Source organism: Pinus tabuliformis, chromosome 5_2 (assembly GCF_031772625.1).
Source record: "Pinus tabuliformis cultivar Carrire ecotype Pingquan chromosome 5_2, CPIR1, whole genome shotgun sequence".
In the NCBI taxonomy this organism is placed as follows: Eukaryota; Viridiplantae; Streptophyta; class Pinopsida; order Pinales; family Pinaceae; genus Pinus; species Pinus tabuliformis.
Genome location: NC_142306.1, coordinates 339,153,384 through 339,177,389, shown reverse-complemented (window position 1 = coordinate 339,177,389; position 24,006 = coordinate 339,153,384).

Here is a 24,006-nt window from a genome sequence, read left to right as displayed (position 1 = left end):
TAATTTAAATGCGGATTTTGAGATTTAAAAATGTTATTTGTGAAAATTCTATTATTGGTGTAGAGGAGACTAGTAAAATATGTTGGTATTTTTAATACTACCCCATTAAATGAAAAATTTAAAATTTAAAATTAATAAAAAAAATAATCTATCAACTTTTTTCGTTGAGTTATAATTTTATATTAAATGAAAAGGCAGGTGTTTGGGGAATACAAATTTCTATTAAATAAAATGGTTATACTTATATATATGATATAAGTGAGTCATATTGCTCGGACAAGATACTATAAAGTATGAAATATAGATGAAATGAAAAGGAAGTGTTTGAGGGAGGAATAAAAAATTACAAAAGTAAAAAGATATAAAAAATAAATAGATTTTTGATAAAACTATATAGAAATTAGAAGAGGAATGTAATGATCAAATGATAAGAGACTGATATAGATCCATCTTAGGGTACAAATCTAAAATGAGCTAGGAGGAATCAAATTTTTTGACGTGCAAATTTCTTAAAATACAAATTTTTTTTTTTTAAATGATATATAATATATACATAGTTGACATTAATATTTTACATAACATGTGCATAGAGACATTGAATCAAGGCAAATTAAAATAGTTTTTTATTATTTATATATTTTTAACCATATATCAATATTAATTTTTGTTAAAATATTTTATTGATAACCCACATTGAATATTTTATTATATACAACATTAAAATATTTTTTTTAACATTTTTTTTCTATGTATAGATATATGAAGTTGACATTGATATAAATTAGTTAAGATAGATCTTCAAATAGTTTATTTAAATCTGATGTTGAAATATTTTTGAAAAGTATAATGTTTAAACATCTTACTCACATTTTTTTACTTTTAATTACTTTATAGCCGACATTTTTTTTCTATTTACAACATATTTTTATTTTTATTTTTTTGTATTTTATTTATCTATTTATTTTATTTTATTTTTTTTTATGGATGCACGTATCAATTCCAAAGATGAACAGACAAACTTACACATCTCCCTCATATTGAAATGTAAAATGAGCCTCTCGGCTCAATAGTCGTGAAACTGAGCAGGAAATCAATACATAGACAGATAAACCAACCTAAAACAAGAGAGACTATGCATAAAAAGAAATTTTCTCATGCCTCAAGAATAAACCAACTTCCAATAAAAAATATGTCATAATAAATCCATATTATTTTAATGTGTTTAATATTTTCTAAAAAATCAAATTCCATTTCAATTTTTTTAAGATGATTTAAAAATTTTAAATAATATTACATGTTTAAATTTAAAATTAACTATATACCTAAAATTATTTATATTTAAATACTTTTTATAAATTTTGAAAAACTATTTGGATATGTTTTAGAATTCAAAAGAATTGCAATCTTCTGTTTCCCATAATTATTTTAGAAAATATTTATCCATCATAAAATAACACCATATTCATTTTTTTAAATATCTAGATTTCGAAATACCAAATTTATTTAAATTTAAAATTTCCAATAAAAATCATGTTCCTCATACAATTTGGTATGTTTCTCCAGAGTCGAAAACTCCATATCAAGATAGGTTCATTTGAAGGGACCACATGCACCACACTAGAGCTTAACCCCAAGGGCATCCAAATTAAATGCCTGATCTCCCAATGACAAAGTGTTTTAGCAACTAACCCTTTGCCTAATCCACAACACCAACAAAATTCAAATGAGTGTAATATTGATAATCAACTGAAAGACACTTTTGTCATATCTATATATATAATAATTTAATAACATTCTCATTATAAATTTTTACATTTTTACATTATTATAATATATAATTAAAAAAATTATAAAATGTAATTCTGAACACCAAAAAATATGAAATCCGTTGTGAGTTCGTGTAATAAAGCCACACAGAAAACCAACTTTGCAGGTCATTCATCTTTCACTATCATGTCATCCACTTAATTTGGTTATATATTATTGATTCCACTAAGTATTGAACATTATTAGTGACAATATGCCCTATTAGTCAAATCACAACATAAAATGTAATGCATTGTTCCAAATCAAGGTTGACATTTAATGAAAATGAAATAGATTGACACTAATGGCAATGAAATAGCATATTAACCTAATTTATTGTTATCTTAAAAAAATTTAATTAATTTAAATCTGTCTTAATTATGACGTTAAAATGATTTAATTTTTTTGATTTTTTTGATTTTAATTAGGAAAATTTTAATATTAGATAACCACCCATCTCCAAAAATAGCTCCCACTAATTTTAAACGTAACCATACTTCCCAAACACACAACCGACTATAGACCGGATAAGTTACACTTAACTTTTATCTATATAAGAATTTCCTATTCCCTGAGTGGAAAACTTTAAAAATCATCAATTAATTCTTTATCCAAATCCATATCGAGACTACCAAAAGAATCTGTATATGACCACGACCAGACGGAAGTCCAAATTTCTGGCTGACATCAAATATAAAACTCCCAACGGGATTAAAAAACGACAAAAAACTAGAAAGGCGGAGCAATGGCCGTTGAATCTGAGGAAGAGACAGAATGTTAGGTAGCTAGCATTTGCTGGCGTCACGAAAAAATAATACTGAATTTATGAATGCCTCGTAATACAGCTGCGTCTACTACCGTGAAGATGATTGGAATGGTGGTTAAGAATGGCTGGTGTGAAGTTTCATAGAACTGCAAATACTTATCATGGCAATGGTACATGGGGTGTTCGAAGCCCATTTGATATTCGCAATGAAAACCTCGCGACGAGACTGGTCGAGAGATTTTAGTCATTAAAGTTTCAATAGAGATTTTAGTAATTAAAATTTCAATATATGGTATAGATCATAATTTTTTTTTAATGTTTGTGAAAGCATTACATTTCAAAATGAAATTTGATTTTACTATTTAGACATTTAAAATGTATATATTTATTTTCCCAAGTTTTTAAGGTTTTTTTTACTATTCTATTTCATACCGAAGTTGATACAGTTGGTTCTTAATTGAGCAATAAAAACATTTGCCCATTAATGGCCCTATAACATTGTATAAATTAGTTGCCAAGAAAATATCTGGTCTTGAATGCTCAACATCAAACACTTGAATATTTTATGTTCATTTGGATTGAAACAGAAGCACAAGGAAAACTAATAAAACAAAAATATAGTTTTACCTTTGGCTGCAAACATATAAATCATTTAGCTTACTCACTTTTGGATGTAGTTGAAGATCATGCTTAGTCTAAAGGGTATGCAATAGATTCATGTTGGTTTAATTTTCTCTTTTAATAGACTATATTCCAAGTGTAAATATTTAGATTACATCACAATATCTCTACCATATGAGGTTTGAAGAGTGCTTTTTGGAGTAATTATTATTTTTATTTTTATTTGTATGTAATTTTCCGAATCGAAATGTTTAATAAGACAGGGGAGGATAAGTTAGAACAAGACATTACAATGTTTTTTCTATATGAAGCTTGAGAGCACCTCTCTACACAATGACAAAATTTACACATGATTTTAAATAAACATGTAGAAATTTACATATCATCTCAACATAAATGATGGTTAGAAATTAGATTCCGAACTTTTCTTCTTGATCCCCGTTCCTTTTTTTCTATTTCTTTTTATATTATTAATTAGTATTTACTTAAATTCTTAATAAAATTTTAATTAATTGTTTTACTTTAAATGAATTTTCTTATTCTAAATACTTAATATCATTTTTAAAATTTTTAATTAATTAATTAAAATATTAAATTTATTCTAATCAATATTCTAATACTTTCTGCACGTTTTGACCCTTTATCGTATTATTGACATTATATATATAGACTAATTTCCAATACCTAGTTTATAACTAAATATTATTTTTAATTAATTCATTAACTAATACTTAATGGTTACATGATGTATTTTTGCTATTTATTTTTGTTATTTATTTTTTACTACTCATTAATTTTTTCACCTTCATTCTCAAGAATGTCCACCAAATTTTAATAATGTAATTAATCCAAAAAACAATCTCATTTACAATATAAATAACAAAATTTTAAGATCTAACCAAAAAAAATTCTATTTATCCCTTCACTACATTTTTTAATATATTAATACATTTTTATTTCAATTATATTTATAATTCTCACTTAAAGATTATAAAATTATTTAATTTATATAAAAATAATTAATTTATATATTCAAAGCGAAAATTGAAAATATAGTTCTTTTAAATTCATGTGTCATTGTATAACCCCGCAAGCCATATTTCCCGATCCATTAATTCCCTCTTTACTAGACTCTAAGGACAGTCTTGGGAGACGGGTTCTGACATGGGGTAATGTCCGTCACTCACATTTCAACGGGATGTTTGGGTTTGTTTTCCGGTATAAGTATACCATGTATGGCAAGGGTTAATGAGCGCTTAGCTGCAAGCTCGATAGTCATATAACTTTTGGTGACAACGGAGTGTTCGGACAGCACCGCGTGGGTCTGTTTTATATGGCTATCGAACTTACACCTAAACAAGCATTTAATACCGGATAACAGGCTCGTTAGCCCTTTCCTACCATGCATGATGTTATTAATCCACACCATAGCACGCCATGTTTCAAATTAAGTGCCATTCATCCACGCCATAGCACACTTTTTGCACCTCGAAGTTTGCATTATGTCGGCAGAACATTTTAGGGCAATATGGCGACCCATTGGCTCCGTTTCCTTCGTCACCCGACGTCAAAACAACTGTGAGATTGAGAGGGAAATGAAAATTCAAATTTTAGCGACCTCAACACAACTATGATATTGAGAGGGAAATGAAAATTCAAATTTGATATAATCAATGAAGCATTGATCAATCCTCCTCTACTCAACGAAATTCATTGGAACGAAATGTTTTATCAGGTTGAGGGCGGCACTCATGCGGGCAAAAAGCTATAAGGGTATTGGCCTGGGAATGGACAGAGCACTTCTTTCTAGCGGCCTATGAAGTCTTCCTTGTTGTCCACAACAACAATGCTGTATACTGTGGCTTCCATCTACAGGAGAGAGGAGATTTCCTATGGAAGGGCTATGAGCATCTTTACCAAGATTTGGAACTGCCTTATTATAAATTTCTTCTGGTTTTTCTCCATTGGCTTTTCCTATTACATGACCTTCGTATCGGTCTTCATCCTGCCCAAAATCACCATGCGAGTGAACGATTTGAATTCAGTTGTATTTATTTTTTGGCTGATTCTTATAACCACGACCTTCTTCTGTGGGTATGTGTATGTAAACATAGGGTGACACCTCGCCTACGTCATATCCATAATGAAGGGAAAATACGGTTTGGGCCCCATTCGGAACAACAAGGATCTCATTAATGGAAACCAGATTATGGCCTTGGTGCTCGACATTCTTTACCTCATATTTGCCGAAATTATTGGATGATTTTTCGGGTATACTTCCCTTCACGAGCATCGCCATGGTTTGGGAAGTCCAGGGAGATGTGCGTATGGGAGGATCCTCGTTGAGTTGCTGTGTTTTTTTCACTTGATGGAGATGTTGGCAGAAAGTGTGTTTTACATGTTTTACTTTGTGTGGAAATATTACGACCCCGAGAGCATAGACAAATATTTTTTATCGAATCACCTGGAAGTCTACCATGATGACTATGAGCCTCTCAAGTGCAGCAACATTTAACTGGAAAATCTACATGCTTCTAATTTGTTATATGTTGATTTGTTTATTAGTGTGATAATTGTTGGATTGTAGAGGGAATTTAGATCCTCAATGATATGTGTTTCTACTTGGAACTTTAATTTTATGTATCTCAAAACTATATCTTGATGTAGTTTTTTTTATATGTATGGATTTTTTCACGACGTTCTCCATATTCGCTCATGGACCGTTCTACTATATCATTGCTATAAAGTTGTTCTTTTGTACATTGTCACCAACACCTGGCTGGGGAATAAATGTTTAAATGTGTATTTTAAAGTATTAGTTGTAACTCATTGTAGCGAATAATGATATTATCTTAATGTTTTCGGCTTTATATTTGTCTGAAATAATCCTTACCCTCTGCCGTTAATATTTAATTTAGGACGAATAGTTTTATTTGTAACCCAAAGCATGTGATTTCTCAAATATAATTGTTAATTCAACTCAGTTCAGCAATGTTTTTGTAGCTATTGACAAGCGGCATGTATAGAGGGATAGACTGAAATAAATTATGTGTTTTCGCTGGCAGTGTTAAAATAATAACGCAATGCTGGTTTGAAATGGGTTAAAATTTATAAGTTATATTTGGTGATATATTAGAAATAAATTATGTGTTGGGTCGGTAGTGTTAACATAATTATTCAATGTTTTTTGAAATGGGTTAAAATGGTTTTACATGTGAAGTTATAAATTAGAAATGGGTTAAAATGCTTTTACATATGAAGTTATAAATTAGAGTGGATATACTAAATTTTAGTGTATAAAAAGATTATAAACTATTCTTTGTTTTGTTTTAAAATATATAAATTATAATAAATTTTATTAATAAATTTTAGTTTATAAAATAGTAGAAAAAGATAATAAATTATTTGATTACATTTATATATAAAATAATGATTTAAACAATTAAATTAATATTATAACAAATATTTTGAAATTGTATTTTAATATGGGTGTAGGCAAGTCATTCTAAATGAAAATGCTTTTCATTTTTAATCTTGGTACTATTATAGAGACATAAATTTTCTTGATTAACTAAATTTTAGGAACTATCTCTTACTTTATTTCAATATACAACATATAAGAATTTGTTTCTATTTTAACCATGTTAATTTTCTTCTTTATATTATTTAAAATAAATATCTATGTTTTTATTTTTAAATTAAGATCGACCATTTCTTATAATATGTTAGTTTATTTTATTTTCGAATTTGTTATTGCACCATAGGTTTACCCTAAATTGACAAATAAAATTATGGAATTGGAAAATGATATTTCTAAAATTATTATTATGGTTGCCAACTAACTTTGACAAATAAAATTATGGAATTGGAAGGTGCTCTTAAAAGTGAATACATGCACAACATGTGTGTGTCTATTAATATATGTAATTAGGTGTCAAATCTTGTGTAACCACATTATTCATGCTTCAAATGAATGCTTAAAATGGAAACCAAGCACAACATTGAAAACACCTTTGTAGGAACCTCAAGGGTAAAAAGTGGGGATGGAAACCGAAGGTATGGTTGAAGAACTTGATAACTACATGGTTCTAGAACAATTAGTTACACAAGTTAATGAAGCCTTCTACTTAAGGGTATTGATCATCTAATTATATTTGCATGCAAGTTTTAACATGTCTTAAGTTAGTAATTAAATGACTTAAATTATCGACTAAAAATGTAGACCCAATTCTAACATCCATATAAATGAAATTATAAACTTATAAATGTAGAAAATATTATGGAAACTACTTGCTAATTAAAATAAGATCTAAATTTTGAATTTAAAAGGGTCATAAATACAAAATCAAATTGTTAATTTAATGTAAACATGTAGAAATGAATGATGAATGAAACATTGAAATTGCAAAGTCATTAAATTAATCATAACTTTACATATTATAAGTATAAACCAACTAATCATAATCAGTCAAACGTATACATATATAGAATTATTAAACAAGTAAAAGAAAATTGAAAATGCTCATAAATCAAAGAAAGCCACAGGAGAACAATACTATACATAGAGAGAGATAAGTGTATGTATAGGTATAGAAAGTTTTATTCATAAATGAGATCTCTATGCAACCAATAGTAACCCAACAATTTTACAATGGGCATGAATTCGAGATAAACATGATGTTTTGGAGACAATATGCTATTCACAATAATTTAAAATAAAGTAGGATGAAGTGTCAAATAACATGAAGTCTTTACTAAATCCACACTTAGAATTTTTGGAAAATGTTTATGATAAGGACAATGTTAGTCATATAATTTTAACCTGGGACAACATTAGGAAAAGGGGGGTTATGGGGCCTTCCAGATGCGAGCTTTGTGAAGCGCAAGAGGAAACCATGGAGCACATTCTTAGCAGATGCTCTTACACCTCCTGGTTGTGGGATGCTTTTTCTAGCATTTTCCAATAGACAGATAAGGATAAAAGCAGTATCACGAATACCTTAAACAAGTGGAGAGGAAACTATTCAAAGAATGAGTTCCTAAATTTGGCCTGGGCATTCACGCCAAGCTTCATTATCTGGAATGTTTGGAAAGAAAGAAATAAAAGAATTTTTAGGAATGAAAAGGTTATTTGTCTAAGACTTTTTGATCTGATCCTAAAACATCTCAGGGAGACAGTTAGTATCACAGTTCGCAATCTCCCTAAAAATCCCCCCTCTGAGACTGAGCTAAGAATTCTCAGACAACTGGGAATGAAAGAGATTATTCCCCAGGGACTGATCAAGAAGCAGATAACTATGGGTACAGAGAAGGATTTCTAGCAACCACCACGAAAAGGCTATCTAAAATTCAACATAGATGGGGCTTCAAAAGGCAACCCCAGAACAGCTGGTTTTGGAGGGGTTTTAAGAGATGATAAAGGCAATATTATCTTTATCTTCCACTGCCATTTGGGAAGAGCCACCAATAATATGGCAGAATTAATGGCTCTGGAACAATGTCTAGAGTTTCTGATCCAGTACCGTAGCTCTAACATCATTATAGAAGCGGACTCAGAGATAACCATTAACTCTGTGAAAAAAATCAACTACAATTCTAGGCCGAAGAAAGTCTCCACTCACTGGAAATTAATCTAGGTCTACCAAAGAATCTATGTTCACCTCCAAGAGTTGCGAACAGTTAGTTTCAACCATGTTCGACGTTCGGCCAATAAACTAGTGGACCTTCTAGCCAACCAAGGGGTGAACAATGCTAATGGCAGACTAGCAAAAAAGTGGCAGGAGATACCTCAAAACCATTTAAAGGTTCTCTGTGAAGAACTAGTGGCGGAAGATACAGAAGTGTTTAGATATCAGGCTAGGTTGACTGGCATGAATTGATTTCTCCGGCGAGAACTTTTGTAACCGATCATTATGTATTTAGTAGAAAGGCGAGCTAAAAATGGTCTCATTTTATCTTGGACTCAGTTGATCGTGGTTCTCAGTTCTCTGGCAGACAAGTTGCCTGGTCTTATCCTGAACAAGCACAGTATCGAAGTCCAGCTCTGCAGCAGGAATATTTAGAATGTGTGGTCCATTTTTCTGGCGGCTGAAATTTTCTACCTTTCCACTCTCGGGCTTGGAAACCAGGGCATGGTGGATTTTCCGGTTATCACGCATCACATAAGCGGTTTATGGTTTTGCAGCTTTCGGAGCGATTCCATTGAAAGTGTTACAAGTGGCAAGTGGTTGACTTTGGTACCGCCTTTGATCGCACACTATCTCTATATTGAGTATGACCGCGCGATCTGATTTCTGGCCGTTGGATTCAGCAGCTAGGATCAACGGTTGGGATCGAACGTGTTGGTTTTGGCAGGGCCAGGTGGGCCCTATCCTTTCTTCTGGTTTGGCACGGTTTCTTCCTCTTTCGCGGTGTATGAACCTGGTATGGTTGGAGGTATCCTAGCAAGTATGTTGGCTCTGGGAAATTTGTTTTTTCCGTAAGGGTGGTTGGGAGCTCTAGCAGACTTTCCATGCTTTTCTCTCAAAAGTTTGGTTATCATTGTAATAGCTTGGAGGGTTTTGGTCTTTGGCAGGGTCTTATTTTTCCAATTTCTTGTAAAGGATCAGGTCTTATGTACAATATGTAATTTTCTTTTGAATTAATGAATTAGAAGGATCGGCGCTTGCTTCGGCAAGAAAAAGACAATGTTGGTCATATGGTCATTTGTATAGAAATATATACATGAAATAAATAAACATATTTTACTTCCACAAAGAAGTGCATTTACTTTTTTTGGGTGCTTGACTTTAAATTGTAGCACGCCTTCCATTGATAGCACTATTAGGCTATAGTAGGATTGAGAGGATGAACTTACATATGATGTAGTAGTATAACAAAGCTATACTTGTTCTCTCGTTTTTCCTCCTTTTGTTTAAGTATCTCTCCTCTCTTTTATAAGATATATGAAAGTAGTTGAATAGATGTAATTGTTGCTTCTTGGATTTACCCGAAAAAAATCATATTTGAGCATTTAATTTTGAATTTAACATAGAAAAAAAAAATCTACACCATTTAAATCAATTTGCAATATCCTTTTTACATTTTCCAAGAATGTACATTCTTTAATTGGTTTGTCATCATAGAAATCTTATGCAGAATTTCCAACACACTCATACAAATATATTCGATCTTCATTAACTAATTTTGGAAGTGACTTCTCATTTGTTTATTATTTTCATGAGAAAGTGTGTCAAAGAACTTTATCTTTGGGGAAATTGATTCTATAAAATTCTCACGAGTTTCTATGAAAAACTATGCTCTAGGCTATATAAGATTTTGTAAAATTCTCTTAGCATGGTTCTTTAAATCATTCTATAAATTTCTTTCCTGATATTCACTAAAGTCCCCCTCACTCAACATCTATGTGTACATGCAACTAGTATACAAGTCCCAAATTAGTATTACTAGCAAAGGAGATAAAGTTCTAATCTAAGAAATTAGATAGTAAATGTGGTTACTAATAGTGTAGTCAATAAGCCATAATATACAATTATACACACATAGAATGAGGAGAAGTATAAGAGAAGTAATTATAGAATGAACCAACAAAATGTAACATTTTATTAAAATATGTTCTAAAAAATTAACCATTACATGTTAGATTGATGCCTATTTATATGTTCCAAAATATGGAAGTAGCTACAATTACCATAACTGCATCAATTGGTCCACCAACTCGACTACCTCATCAAATACAACTCCAACTTACCTACTCATTCTATTACAATTTCTAGTTGACTAGTCAACTAGGCTCCTCCAATGGCATATGATTGGCTTCTAACATGCATATTATAATGAATACTTGATTTTGGATGCCTATAACCAAGCTTGATGATGAATAATTCTGTAATTATTTATAGTGTCAATATAGGATGGGTGATTTCAAAAGACACTTATTGTTTAATTTAAGGGGAGGTGTTAAAAGGAGAATATACAATTGAGTGAGTTTGAGGGTCATGTTAAGACTATTTGTGAGCATATTTCATTTCCCATTGTCATTTTGTTACCTTTATCATGTTGTTTATGCGCATTCCTCATGGAACACAGACAACCTTGTTATATATCATAAGTATTGCACACATGAATTTTTAAGGTATTTATTATGGAAAATTTGTTTGGTATGGCTATTGCATTAATCATGATCATAGGTAATCAGGGAAAAGAGGTTACGAATGTGGTTACATTTTTTTCAGTAGAAAAAAAAAATCTAACTTACAAATGTGGTTACATATTAGAACAATTTTATAGCTACAGCCAGTCTTCATAATTAATATTTTAACTCTTGATGTATTTGAAATGATAAATAAGGCATGTTCTTCATGACCTTGTTAAAAGAGAAAACTTATGACATGTTTTTCATGTTGGTTTTAAAGAGATAATTTGAACTTTTTATATTTGATTTTTTGGCTCCAAAGGAGCCAAGTCGACCCTCTTCATATTTAAGGCTTCTCATTCATAAAGGCACCCCTTTGTCCAACTAGTATACTATATATATGAGGCATTCAACCTCCTTTCCAAGTAAGCAACTCAGACCTTCTGAGGCAAAAGAAAGGCCAAATTTGAGGCAAAATAGGAAGGCGGGTCTAAGGAAGAGAGGAAGATTATCCAATGAAGAAGAAGACCGAATCTCTAAGGTAGGTGTAAGACCAAATTTCTGAGGCAAGGCAACAAACCGAATTTTGGAGATGGTACAAGATCAAATTTTTGAGGCAAAGCAGCAAACCAAAATTTTGAGATCGTACAAGTCTGAATTTCTAAGGAAAGGTAGCAGACCAAGTTTATGCCCTAATAGATCAAATCAGTAAAAAATTGTTGGGAAGACTTATGACTTGACTAGGAGGCAGTGGACTAGGTTTGACCAAGTCTATTTTGCTAAATAGTTTGACCTTATGGTTAACTAGATGATCTAGGTGTGTCTCTTGTTGAAATGAAGAATTTATCTAAGGAAAAGGTTGTTGAGTTTCCCCCAATGTGGGTTTTCCTAGGGTAAATTCTTATGTGCTTGATTTGGTTGTTTCTTCATGATCCTAATGTCATATATGTTATATTGTTGATGTCTTATATATAATTTCTTAATGATGGAAAGGAATGTGAAAATAATTAAATCATTAGAAATTATAATCAGTTTAGGAAAACCTATGAAAAATCAACATGGTATCATTATTAGATATTGTTGAAGGGTGACTTCAAAAGTGTAAGGACAAAGAGAAGTCGAGTTAGCACAAGAAACTATAAGAGAAGCCAAGTTAGGCCAAATTTAAATTCCATCGAAATCCCATGCATAATTTATAGCATAACAAGGGTCAACCCACACCATGATACCTTAGATATAGGACAGGCTGAAATTATCTGAAGAAAAAGATCTCAGTCCAAGAACAAAAGCCTTAGGAAGTGGACCACGAGAGCTTCACTCAATGAGCCTTTTACATATCATATGTGTTCGTGACATTCTAAACAACACCCTTAATTTGACCACATATTGGAATATAACTCTAAAAATCACATTATTTAATCCTCTACCAATACGAACCCAACACACCTTTCCAATTAAAAAAAACCCCTACTTTCACTAGATATTGTAGGTGATCTAGGTGGATATTGGTGGCCACCCACCTATTCCACCTAGATCTCCAGTTGGTTTCATCCATTTCCTTGTTTATTGCAGTATTTATTATTTTTAGTAGTTTTTCGGGTCCTAAACTTCTAGAGCAGTTCCCCCCCCCCCCAAAACAATGTTTTTTGAGGTTCACAGTAGGCCCCTAGCCATAGGCAGGGGCCTATTGCAAATTCTGTAGTACTCAATTAGATATTTCCAGCAAGGTATCATGCGTGCCAAACAGAGATAATATGACCAAGTTATGACCCCGAGAAGTTGACAGCCAATTAATCCAAACGGGGCCCACAAACTCTTAACGTTCCATGTCTCGGGGTTAGGGTTTTCTCTTGTTCTTCAATAATAAATAGGCCCTTGGGCCTCATTGTAACATAGTTTAGAGGCATGTAGCCACCACATCTCTTCTCAGAGATAAACTACCATCACCTGAGCTAGTTTTATTTCCATTATGTTTGTAAGCATATTTTAGTATTTGATATTAATGAAATCAAATGTTATTTTTGTTTTATCTTTGTATTTATGATTATATCTGTAATTTGTTGCATTTCTGTTTAAGTTCAAATTAGTAGGTATCCATTTTTCCATTGAAATTTTTTATAACCCTTTATATTTTTTCATTAATTTTGAGCTCCATTTTTTATACCTACCAATATAAAAACATTTTACCCCCTATTATATGCTCAATATATTACTTCATTTTTTCCTTAATATATATCCCCCAATATGAATGCACGTGGTATGGTATTGCTACCCCAGTGAAGCCCCCGTGAAGTGGACGAAGCAACCTTGACAAGTTAGCATGTTTTATGCCTAATTATCTATCTCATTCCAAGCTTCAAGAATATCTACTACAAATATGTATACGGAGAAAATGGGTTGAAACCCTAGTTTAGGGTCAAAGTCATTACTAAAGAAAAGGTCGAGATTCATTCTTCAAGTTATGTTGAAGGTAGGGTATAAGGCTTAAATATGTTTCAATAGGTTGAGGGATGCCTCAATTTGAATACCTAAAAGCCTCAGGGCCAAATTTCAGAAAGGTTGAGAAGGAAAATGAACTCAGCAGATAGGAAGTGTATCATACCAACATACTTTTATATGTCCTTTGAGGATAAGTTTGTCTAATATTTGTTTAGGATTTATAATGCCTTGATTATGGAAGCCATTGTAAATTTTGGTCACAGAAAGAAGCCTTCTTAAGAAGCGATTCAATTAATATTTCATGTACTTCCAAGTCATCAAGAAGATCTAAGTCTCTATCACTAAGGCCAGGAAGTCTTAGGATGTAACCAAAAATAAGTTTGAGATTACTTCTATATAAGAAGAAGGGTTGATAGTATCAATGGAAAGGTTGAAGGAAGGGTTGATAGTATCAATGGAAAGGTTGAAGGAAGGGTTGATAGTATCAATGGAAAGGTTGAAATGATGAAAATTTTTTCTGGCCAATAAACACACATGACTCTGCACACACTAAAATGATGAATTAGATGAATATAAGGCCTAAAAATACAATCATATAAAGAAATAATCTACCAAAGTATAAAGTTTAACGTATGAAATGTAAGGTATGTTTTATCAATTTACTTAAAATCTTGTTTGGGAAAAAATTATTACTTGGGCAACATTCTTGTAGACCTCAACTAAAGGAAACGACAGGTAAATTGTTGGTTGAAAATTATGAGTCAAATTGTGATCATAAGATCATATCGAAGCTTTGATTTATTAGAGATCCTTAAAGAAACCATCAAAGAAAGTTGTAATGGAGATGAATGTTGAAGGAGTCTCTTCACCCTACAAATCCATTGATGAATAATTTTCGATCATGTCCAAAGAAAAATTGTTAATTAGTGGCATGAAAGTTATCTTTGATATGACAAGAAGAAATGAAAACATTACAACTTAGTGACCTTTACTCATGTACTAAAAGGTTGAAGTGTGGTATATTGAACATGTGATATGATTTTGAGATGTTACATTATATCTCAATATATTTTCAAAAGCGAGATATTTCATGAACCCTGCATTACATATGATTATTGATAGGTATCTGAGAATGGTATCTATTTCTTGCACATTAAGGAAAGAAGGAAAATGATCATTCTCATTCCTTTGAAGAAAGCACACTCTGATAACAAGAGGAAAATAGGCAGAGTCCCTCTAGAAGTTTAGAGATCAAAGTTGCCTTGATAATTTCAAGTCGCATGTATATCTATTATTGTCCTATCATAGTGGGCCAAGGATATATATGATTGAGAACATATTGGATTTAAGGTTTTTTTTGAAAAGATATGAGTTTCTATAATGTTGATGTCATATCTACTACAACGGGAAATTGGGTGTTGAATATAGTGGTTAGCTCAGAATGATGGAATCTATTCTTTAAAAATTAAAATAAATAATACAAGAACTACCATTAATGACCAAGTATTTAAGGACAAAATATTGCTACAATATTTTTGAGGAAGCCAAAAATACCAAGGATATTCATTGGAAAAAACATCCTTGATTGATTGATGACAACAATGAAGTTCATCTCATGTTGATTCTAGGGTTTTGACATTTGGATATGAGAATTAGAAATATATGATTTGAATGCCGTAGCTAGCTATAAGGGTTTGGATAAGAAAGTATTAGGATCTATGTACAAAATCCTAGAACTAAAATTAATGTTTTTGATGAAAAGAATAAACCCTAGATCATTCAAGGAGGGATTGAAATCATGTTGATGATGTGGACAAGGATGATAAAGTTGCAAGATGGATGCAATAAGGCTAAGATCAAGAGGGAGATGACATTTCCTTATAATCCTGAAAAGATAAGTATTTTATATCTCTGTTCTTTGATTATTACTATTGTTGTTATTTTTATTAGTTAATGTCTTGTCCTTTTATCCTTTTCTTGATTATAATTGTTCTTCAATTGTCTCCTCGTTAGGCTTGCAAGTACATTGTAAAGGATTCCTGAACTCTGGCAGCAAATGGAAACAATGGAATAACAAAGCAAAGTGTGTGACAAGAGGACTTTTCCTAAATCAATTATTCTCATTTGAAGTATACCTTTCTTGTGTCGAAGACAAGTAAAAAGTAAATTCCAAATGAATCTATAAGATCTAACTTATAGAATATACAAGTACAAATTAAGAGTTGAGAATAGAAGGTTCTCCAAAAAAGAGGGAGAGAATTATGACAAAAAAATGCTCTAGTTGTCAGCGACACTTCCGCTAGAATTATTTAAATTGCATTAGGTGGATACAAAGATCATTCAATGGAGTAATTGAAGAAGTATAAGTGTAGATAAAGATACCTCAGGGTTTTGACGTAAATGAGAAGAAGTCTCATGATTAAAAAATTATTTGTATGATCATAAGCAGACACGTTGGACTTGGCTGATCCTATTTGATTTGTCTCCAATGGAAGAAGAAGGGATCATGTGTCAGAGGAGAAGTTGTGGCATAAAGAATCACCTTTATAACAAAGGGAGCAGTCAGGGAGCCTTGTTTTAGCTTCAGAGGGAGCTGATCTATGAGTTTTAGATGGTGGTCTATTAGGCTATGGGAGTAGCCATAAGTACCATAATAGGATTTGTTTCAGTATGAGAGAGAGCACCCAGTAAGGGTGACAGGAAATAATTTGTGATGTTGAATACGCCGATGGCAGTAGATCAAATTATGGTAGAACCAAGACATGTTACTCAAAAAATGTTATAGTAAAAACATGGTACATTTGGTCATGGAAGAACCAATTATGGTTTGAGACATGTCTCAAATATTGAAGTACAACTGCAAATTCAAATTGAGCAGAGAGTGTTGAAGAAAAGAAGAGTTCATCATGATATTACTTTATTTTGGGCTCCATTATAATCTCCTGGATGATCAAGAAACTGTCATTTGTCACACTTAGTATTGCAAAACACGAGTATATCATAGATGGATTGGAAAGTTGAGAAGTAGTTGACTTCAAAGGCTACTTGTAGGATTGTCTTACCTAGGTGTGTTGGCATTATGATTCAGGTTTGGCGCTATGACACAGGTGTTGTACTTGATGGCAACTCACTCAAGTGGAAAATCTCTGTTGAGGCTCTCAAAATGATGGAAAATAAGGGGTTCGCAGGTACACCAATCAAAAGGTGCGGGCCCGCAAGCACGCCATTCACAAAGTGTGATCATGTCCGCAGGTTATCCGAACAGTAGGTGCAGACCCCCAGTTCACTCACTTCAATGCAGAGAAGCGTGCACACATGGGAATTTTTATGTTTGGTCCATGGTATTTAGTCTGACGTACATGATGCTATGGTTTTGGTCCGTGGTATAGGATCTAAATTATTGAACCCCGGTTTTTGGATCCCTTGTATTGGCTTTCGATGGTTTTGTTCCATGGTTTGAGTAAGGGCTTGCCTATAAAAAGGAAAGGAGATCATTTGGCTAGTCACTCGTGAAATTTGAATATCTTAAGATCTGAAATTTTGGGTGATCAGTTTGAAAAGATAGATCTAAATCAAGGTGAAATCTATAAATTGTAAGGCGAATCTATTGATAGGTTGTGATCTCTCTGGCGCATGATCAGATCGGTGGATCTGACTATCTGTGGCACATTGGAGGACTGTTAATTTGGCTCTATTCGGGGGTTCGTAGGCGATCCACGACGCAGGTTTGGGGGTTCGCAGAGCAGCAGAAGGCGCAGGTGTGGGGGTCTGCAGCACAGCAGAAGGCGCAGGTGCGGGGGTCCGTAGCACAACAGAAGGCACAGGTGTGGGGGTCCGCAGCGCAGCAGAAGGTGCAGGTGCAGAGGTACGCAGAGCAGAAGAAGGCGTAGGTGCGGAGGTATGCTGTCGGGTAGACAGTGCAGGTGCGGAGCTACGCAGTCTAGACACAGAAGAACTGCGGATATTCGCAAGTTTTTATTGGTGAAGTTGCGGACTTTTCTTAAAATATTTGTTGGCTGCCTTTTATCTATTGCTGCAGAGTTCTAGGTTTAGATTACTGGTATTTCTTTTCTGGTTACTGCATTCTGAGAAGTTATTGGTTGATTCATTGGGTGATTGTAAAAGGAGATTGGTTGATTCACATGTACTTGATGATTAATTGATGTTCATGGATCCAGTTTGAAAATTTATGAAAGGTGGTCCTTGGAAGAAAAGAAGTAGGTCAGCACCTACGTATTAGTAGTTCAGCTAGTACAAGAGCTAAGGGGGTTGTAGCTCCCTTCCAGGAGAGACTGGAAAATGAGAGAGGGATGTAGCTCTCAGCAGGTTGCAGCCTGCGTACTGGTAAAGGACTGCACCAGTACAAAATCATTGTAAAAGAAGTTTCTAATTCAAAGAAGATAGAGACATATTGCAGCAGGTGGTTTTCACCCACATTGGGTTTCCACCTTATATCTAGTGTTCTTTGGTGTGACTATCTGTTTTTCTTGTTCTTGCTCATTATTATATGGTACTGACATACAAATTAATGATCAATATCTAAAGAATAAATTAAAGTATAAATCTGGAAGATATATTGAAAAGAATTTGATAATACTGATTCACCCCCCACCAGTATTATTTCCAACAATTGGAATCAGAGCAGGTCCTTCTGAAGAAGCTTGATCGCTTGAAGGAAGATCCATCATCATGAGCAACTAAGAGAGAGAAGCATCTATCAGGCCACCAATTTTTGACGAAACAAACTTCGTATATTGGAAGGTAAGAGTTACTGCCTATGTTCAATCTCTTGGTATAGAAGTCTGGGACATCATAGATATAGGGTACACTTTTCCATCAGCAAATCCTACAGATCCGGCTGAGAAGAAGAAATATGAAACAAATGCAAAGGTTGTTAATACTCTGTTAGGATGTCTATCTCAATCAGAATTCTTGAAGGTTATGAAGTATAAATCCGCAAAAGAAATATGGGACAAGATTGTTCTGAGCTATGAAGGAGATGAACAGGTAAAACGAGCAAAACTTCAAACCCTCAGAATTCAGTATGAAAATATCATAATGCACAATGATGAAAGTGTGGCTAACTATTTCCTTCGTGTAGATGAGATTGTTAATTGTATGAAAAATTTGGGTGAAGAAATAAAAGAGGTTGTTGTGGTTGAAAAGGTTCTAAGATCTTTGTCCCCTAGGTTTGAATCTAAAGTTTCTGCAATAGAAGAGAAAGAGAATCTACGAAACCTTACCATGTCATAGCTGCACGGAATTCTGACTTCTTATGAAATGAGGAAAGGAGGACCATCAGACAGGAGAGAAGCTGCCTTCAAGGCGTTATGCAAAGGAGATTACTATGAGTCAGGATATGTGTCAGAAGAAGAAGAAGAGTCAAATTTTGTCAAAAACCTTCAACGAGGTGCTGGACGATTCCGAGGTAAGTTACCTTTCAAATGCTTTGCTTGTGGAAGATTCGGTCACTATGCTGCCAATGTCCTGATAAGGATAAGATTGACAAGGGGAAGGAACCTGTTATATGGAACAAGAAACAGAATTCAAATAAGAAAAGTTATACACTCATGAAGATAGTGATGGACTTTCAAATAGTGACGAAGATGAACGAGGTAATTACAAACTTTTAATGGCTTTTGAAGATGATGATTACATGGATGCTATAGATGAAGAAGGTCTTTATGACGAGATTTCTAAACTCAAAATTTGTTTAGAAGAGAAAAATGTGATTATTGATTCTCTGCAATGTCAACTGGCTGAAAGGGAAAAAACATTATGAAAAACTGGAATGTGAAATTGTTGGTCTTAGAAAAGAGATTGAGAAAACAAAAGCTCTTAATCTTAAATTTGTTAAAGGATATGAAACTCTGGATGATATTATCACTATGTAGCGTTATCCACTAATCAAGACAGGTCTGGGATATAATGGAGAAGCATCTCAAGCATCCACCTCCAAAAGCTATCTTGATGCAGCAAGAAGGAGCGAGCAAAGGCCTAATAGAAATCATCGGGGACAGTTTACCTCAAGAATGAACAAAGACTATCAAGAAAATCGGGGGTAATCTACCTTAAGGACAAACAGAAGCCAGAACCAGCCACAGGTAAAAGCTTCCCAGTTTGCCTCAAGAATGGATGTCAGTAGAAACTACAATCGGTTGGTTGATAGATTTGATAATCATAGGATTTTCTTCAATGGCGAATGTTTCTCTTGCCATAACTTTGGTCACAAAGCAGCTCAATGTGTTTCCTATAAGACAATCATGACTAGAGAAGCTCAAAAACAAAGAAATATGACTGGAATCACGAAAAGGACCTATACAACTTTTCCGGCCTTGAAAGTGAAATTGAATGTTCTATTTGTAATAACTTCGGTCATGAAGATTCTGAATGCAGGAGCAGGTTTCGGAAGACAACTCAGAAGGAACAAACCTCAAATGCCAGAACATGGAGAATGAAGGAACCACAACCAGAAAGATGTGGGATAGCTTTATATGCAGAAGGACAGGAAAATCAATGGTACATCGACAGTAGATGTTTGAAGCATATGACAAGTGATAAAGAAAAACTTCAATCATATAGTGCCTTAGAAAAGGGAAAGAAAGTTTCTTTTGGAAATGATACCCCCACAATCATAAAAGGAAAAGGCACTGTTCAGTTGAAAGAAAAATTCAAAGCTGGAAATGTTTTGTATGTTGATGGCTTGAAGCATAATCTACTGAGTGTCAATCAGATGTGCGATCAAGGAACTGAGGTAATATTTCTATCAAATGGATGTAGTGTTCGTGATCTTGATACAGGAAAAACAATGATCAAAGGCATAAGAACTCCAAATAATTTATACATATTTGAAGAAGGACAACAACAATGCTATTTGAGCAAAAATGATGAACACTGGTTATGGCACCGGAGGTTGGGGCATCTAATCTTTTCACAGATAAGGAAAGCATGCAAGTACCAGGCAATTCGTGGTCTTCCAGACATCAGAATTCCAGACAACACAATATGCAAATCATGTCAGTTTGGTAAGCAAACCAGAACTAACTTCCCTAAGAAGGAAGGATCAGCTAGCAGGCCTCTTGAACTTGTCCATACTGATGTATGTGGCCCATCTAGGAAAAGGTCACCTTGAGGAAAAGAATATTTCATATTATTCATTGATGACTTTTCCAGGATGTGTTGGATAGGACTTATGAAGCACAAAGATGAAGCCTTTGAAAAGTTCAAATCATTCAAAGCCTTGGTGGAGAACGAATCAGATCACAAAATCAAATGCCTCAGGTCTGATAGAGGTGGGGAGTATACCTCGAATGAACTTTTTGACTTCTGTGAAGAACATGGAATAAGAAGGGAATTCTCTACAGCTAGGACTCCTCAGCAAAATGGAGTAGTGGAAACGATGAACAGAACGGTTCAACAAATGGCTTGTGCTATGCTTGATGAGTCTGGAATTCCCGCAACCTTCTGGGGTGAAGGTGCATTTGTTGCGGTTGTTATTCTCAACAAAACAAATGTCCGGGTGAACAACACTCAAACTCCTGATGAGCTCTGGTATGGTGAGACTCCTTCGGTAAAACATTTCAAAATTTTTGGAAGCAAATGCTATATTAAGAATAATGATGAACATCTTGGCAAATTTGAACCTAGAGCAGATGAAGGCATTCTCCTTGGTTATTCTACCCACAGCAAAGCATACAAGTGTTACAAGAAAAGACTTGGAAGAATTGTTGACAGCATTGATGTAGTGGTTGATGAAGAAGGAAACATTCCTAGGCAGGTAAATTATGAAAATATCGAAGAGGATGAAGACCATCCTTCAAATCAGACTGATGATGAAAAAAAACCTCAAGAGGCACCAAAGGAATAGATAAGGATAGAATAGAAGACTCCATCCAGGTACGTTCAGAAGAATCATCCAGAATCTCAAATTTTGGGGCAGAAAGAGGCAGGTATACAAACAAGAAGAACAATTGCAGAAGCCTCAAGCTATTTGGCATTGCTCTCCTCCACTGGACCACAAAATGTAAAAGAGGCATGCAAAGATGAATGCTGGGTCAAGGCAATGGATGAAGAACTTGAGAAGATCGAAAATAATAACACTTGGGAGTTGGTTCCTAGACCAAAAGATAAGAATGTTATAGGGACAAAATGGATCTTTAAAAACAAGTTTAATGAAAATGGGGAAGTGATTAGAAACAAGGTCAGACTTGTTTGTAAAAGGTATGCTCAACAAGAAGGAATAGACTTTGAAGAATCTTTTGCTCCCGTTGCTAGACTTGAGGCCATCCGAATGTTCCTTGCTCTCTCAAGCTTTCAGAAGTTCAAAGTATTTCAAATGGACGTGAAATCAGCCTTTCTGAATGGAGACTTAGAAGAAGAAGTGTACATTGAGCAACCAGATGGTTTCATTCTTGGGAATGATCCAAATCTTGTATGAAGACTAAAAAAGGCTCTCTATGGTCTTAAACAGGCTCCAAGGGCTTGGTACTACCATTTGGACAAATATCTTCATCAACAAGGTTTTTCAAAAGGATCAACAGATAGCAATCTTTATATAAAAATTGAAAATAACAAATTGCTAATACTTGTTGTGTATGTAGATGATATTATCTTTGGCAACAATGAAGAAGCTATGAGTCAAAGCTTTGCCTTGGTGATGCAGAAAGAATTCGAAATGTCTTTGCTTGGAGAACTGACATATTTTCTTGGATTACAAATCCAACAAAATTAAGGTGGTATCTTTTTGTCTCAAACCAAGTACCTCAAGCAGATTTTGAAGAAGTATGGCATGGAAGATTCAAAACGAGTATGTACACCTATGGTTACAGGATGTAGCCTTAGTACAAATGATGAATCTACAACAGTGCATCAACCAACCTATAGATCCATGATTGGAAGTCTGCTTTATTTGACAGTTACCCGACCATATATCATGCACGCAGTGGGAATAGTTGGAAGATTTCAAGAAAATCCCAAGGAAACTCATCTTCAGGAAGTTAAGAGAATCTTCGAGTACCTTCAAGGAACTCAAAACTATGGCTTATGGTATCCTAGAGATACAGATCTCACACTTCATGCTTATACAGATGCAGATTGCGCCGGAAGCGTGGATGACAAGAAGAGCACAAGTGGTGGTGCATTCTTTATGGGTTCCAGATTAGTATCTTGGTTCAACAAGAAATAGAGTTCGATTGCTTTATCTACAGCTGAAGCGGAATATGTGGCTGTTGCATCTTGCTGCACTCAACTCCTTTGGATGATGCAGACCTTGCAGAATTTTCAAATCACATATACACCACCTATCTCCATCTTATATGATAATACAAGTGCAATAAACATTTCAAAGAACCCAGTCATGCATTCAAAGACCAAGCACATACTGATCAAGTATCACTTTCTCCAGGAACAAGTGTTGGAACAAAAGGTCAAATTGGAGTATGTTCCTTCTAAGGAACAAATTGCTGATATTCTCACCAAACTACTGCCCAGGGAAACTTTTGAATACCTCAGACAGAAGCTGGGAGTAGTTGATGCATCATCTTGCTGCTAAACCTTGTCTGTTTTAGAGAAAAATGGGTGTACGCGAGTTTCCTAAGGAGGATCCGCGTACATACGCCGGTTTGTGCAGACAAAGTCGCGTATATGGAGGTTTGATGGATATCAGTAGGGACAGGCTCTGGTTGAAGATATTCTGATATGGGTCTGACAGAGACCATCCGACACAGGTTTAGGGGGAGCATATATTCTTCTACTAATACATTGTTGGCATTGTTGTAGAAGATCTTGGAGGAGAAAGGTCAGAAGGATGCTGATCTGAATATTGTTGCTAATGTTTTGTCTCTATGTCTTATATCTCTGGTGTCAAGGTCATGTAACGACCTATTTTGGTTTCCCCACTATGCCTGGGATGAATATGTAATGTACTTGTTTGACATATGTAAATTTTTGATGTATCCCCACTTGGTTGGGTGGATGATCCCCACTTGGTTGGGTGATGGATGTATGTATTGAGTCTTTTGGTGATAGGAAGGTCTTTTATGATATATAAGTCATGGTTCTTCTTGAAGAACATCTTTTTGCATATCTTGCCTACAGTCAGGGGGAGTATGGTCAGCACAGCAGGACAGAGATTTCAGCATGTACTCAGGGGGAGCACAACCCTTTTCCCTTGATGACAAAGGGGGAGAATGAATTTGAGGATCTTGGGGTTGCCATCAAGTCCAAAGGGGGAGATTGTTGG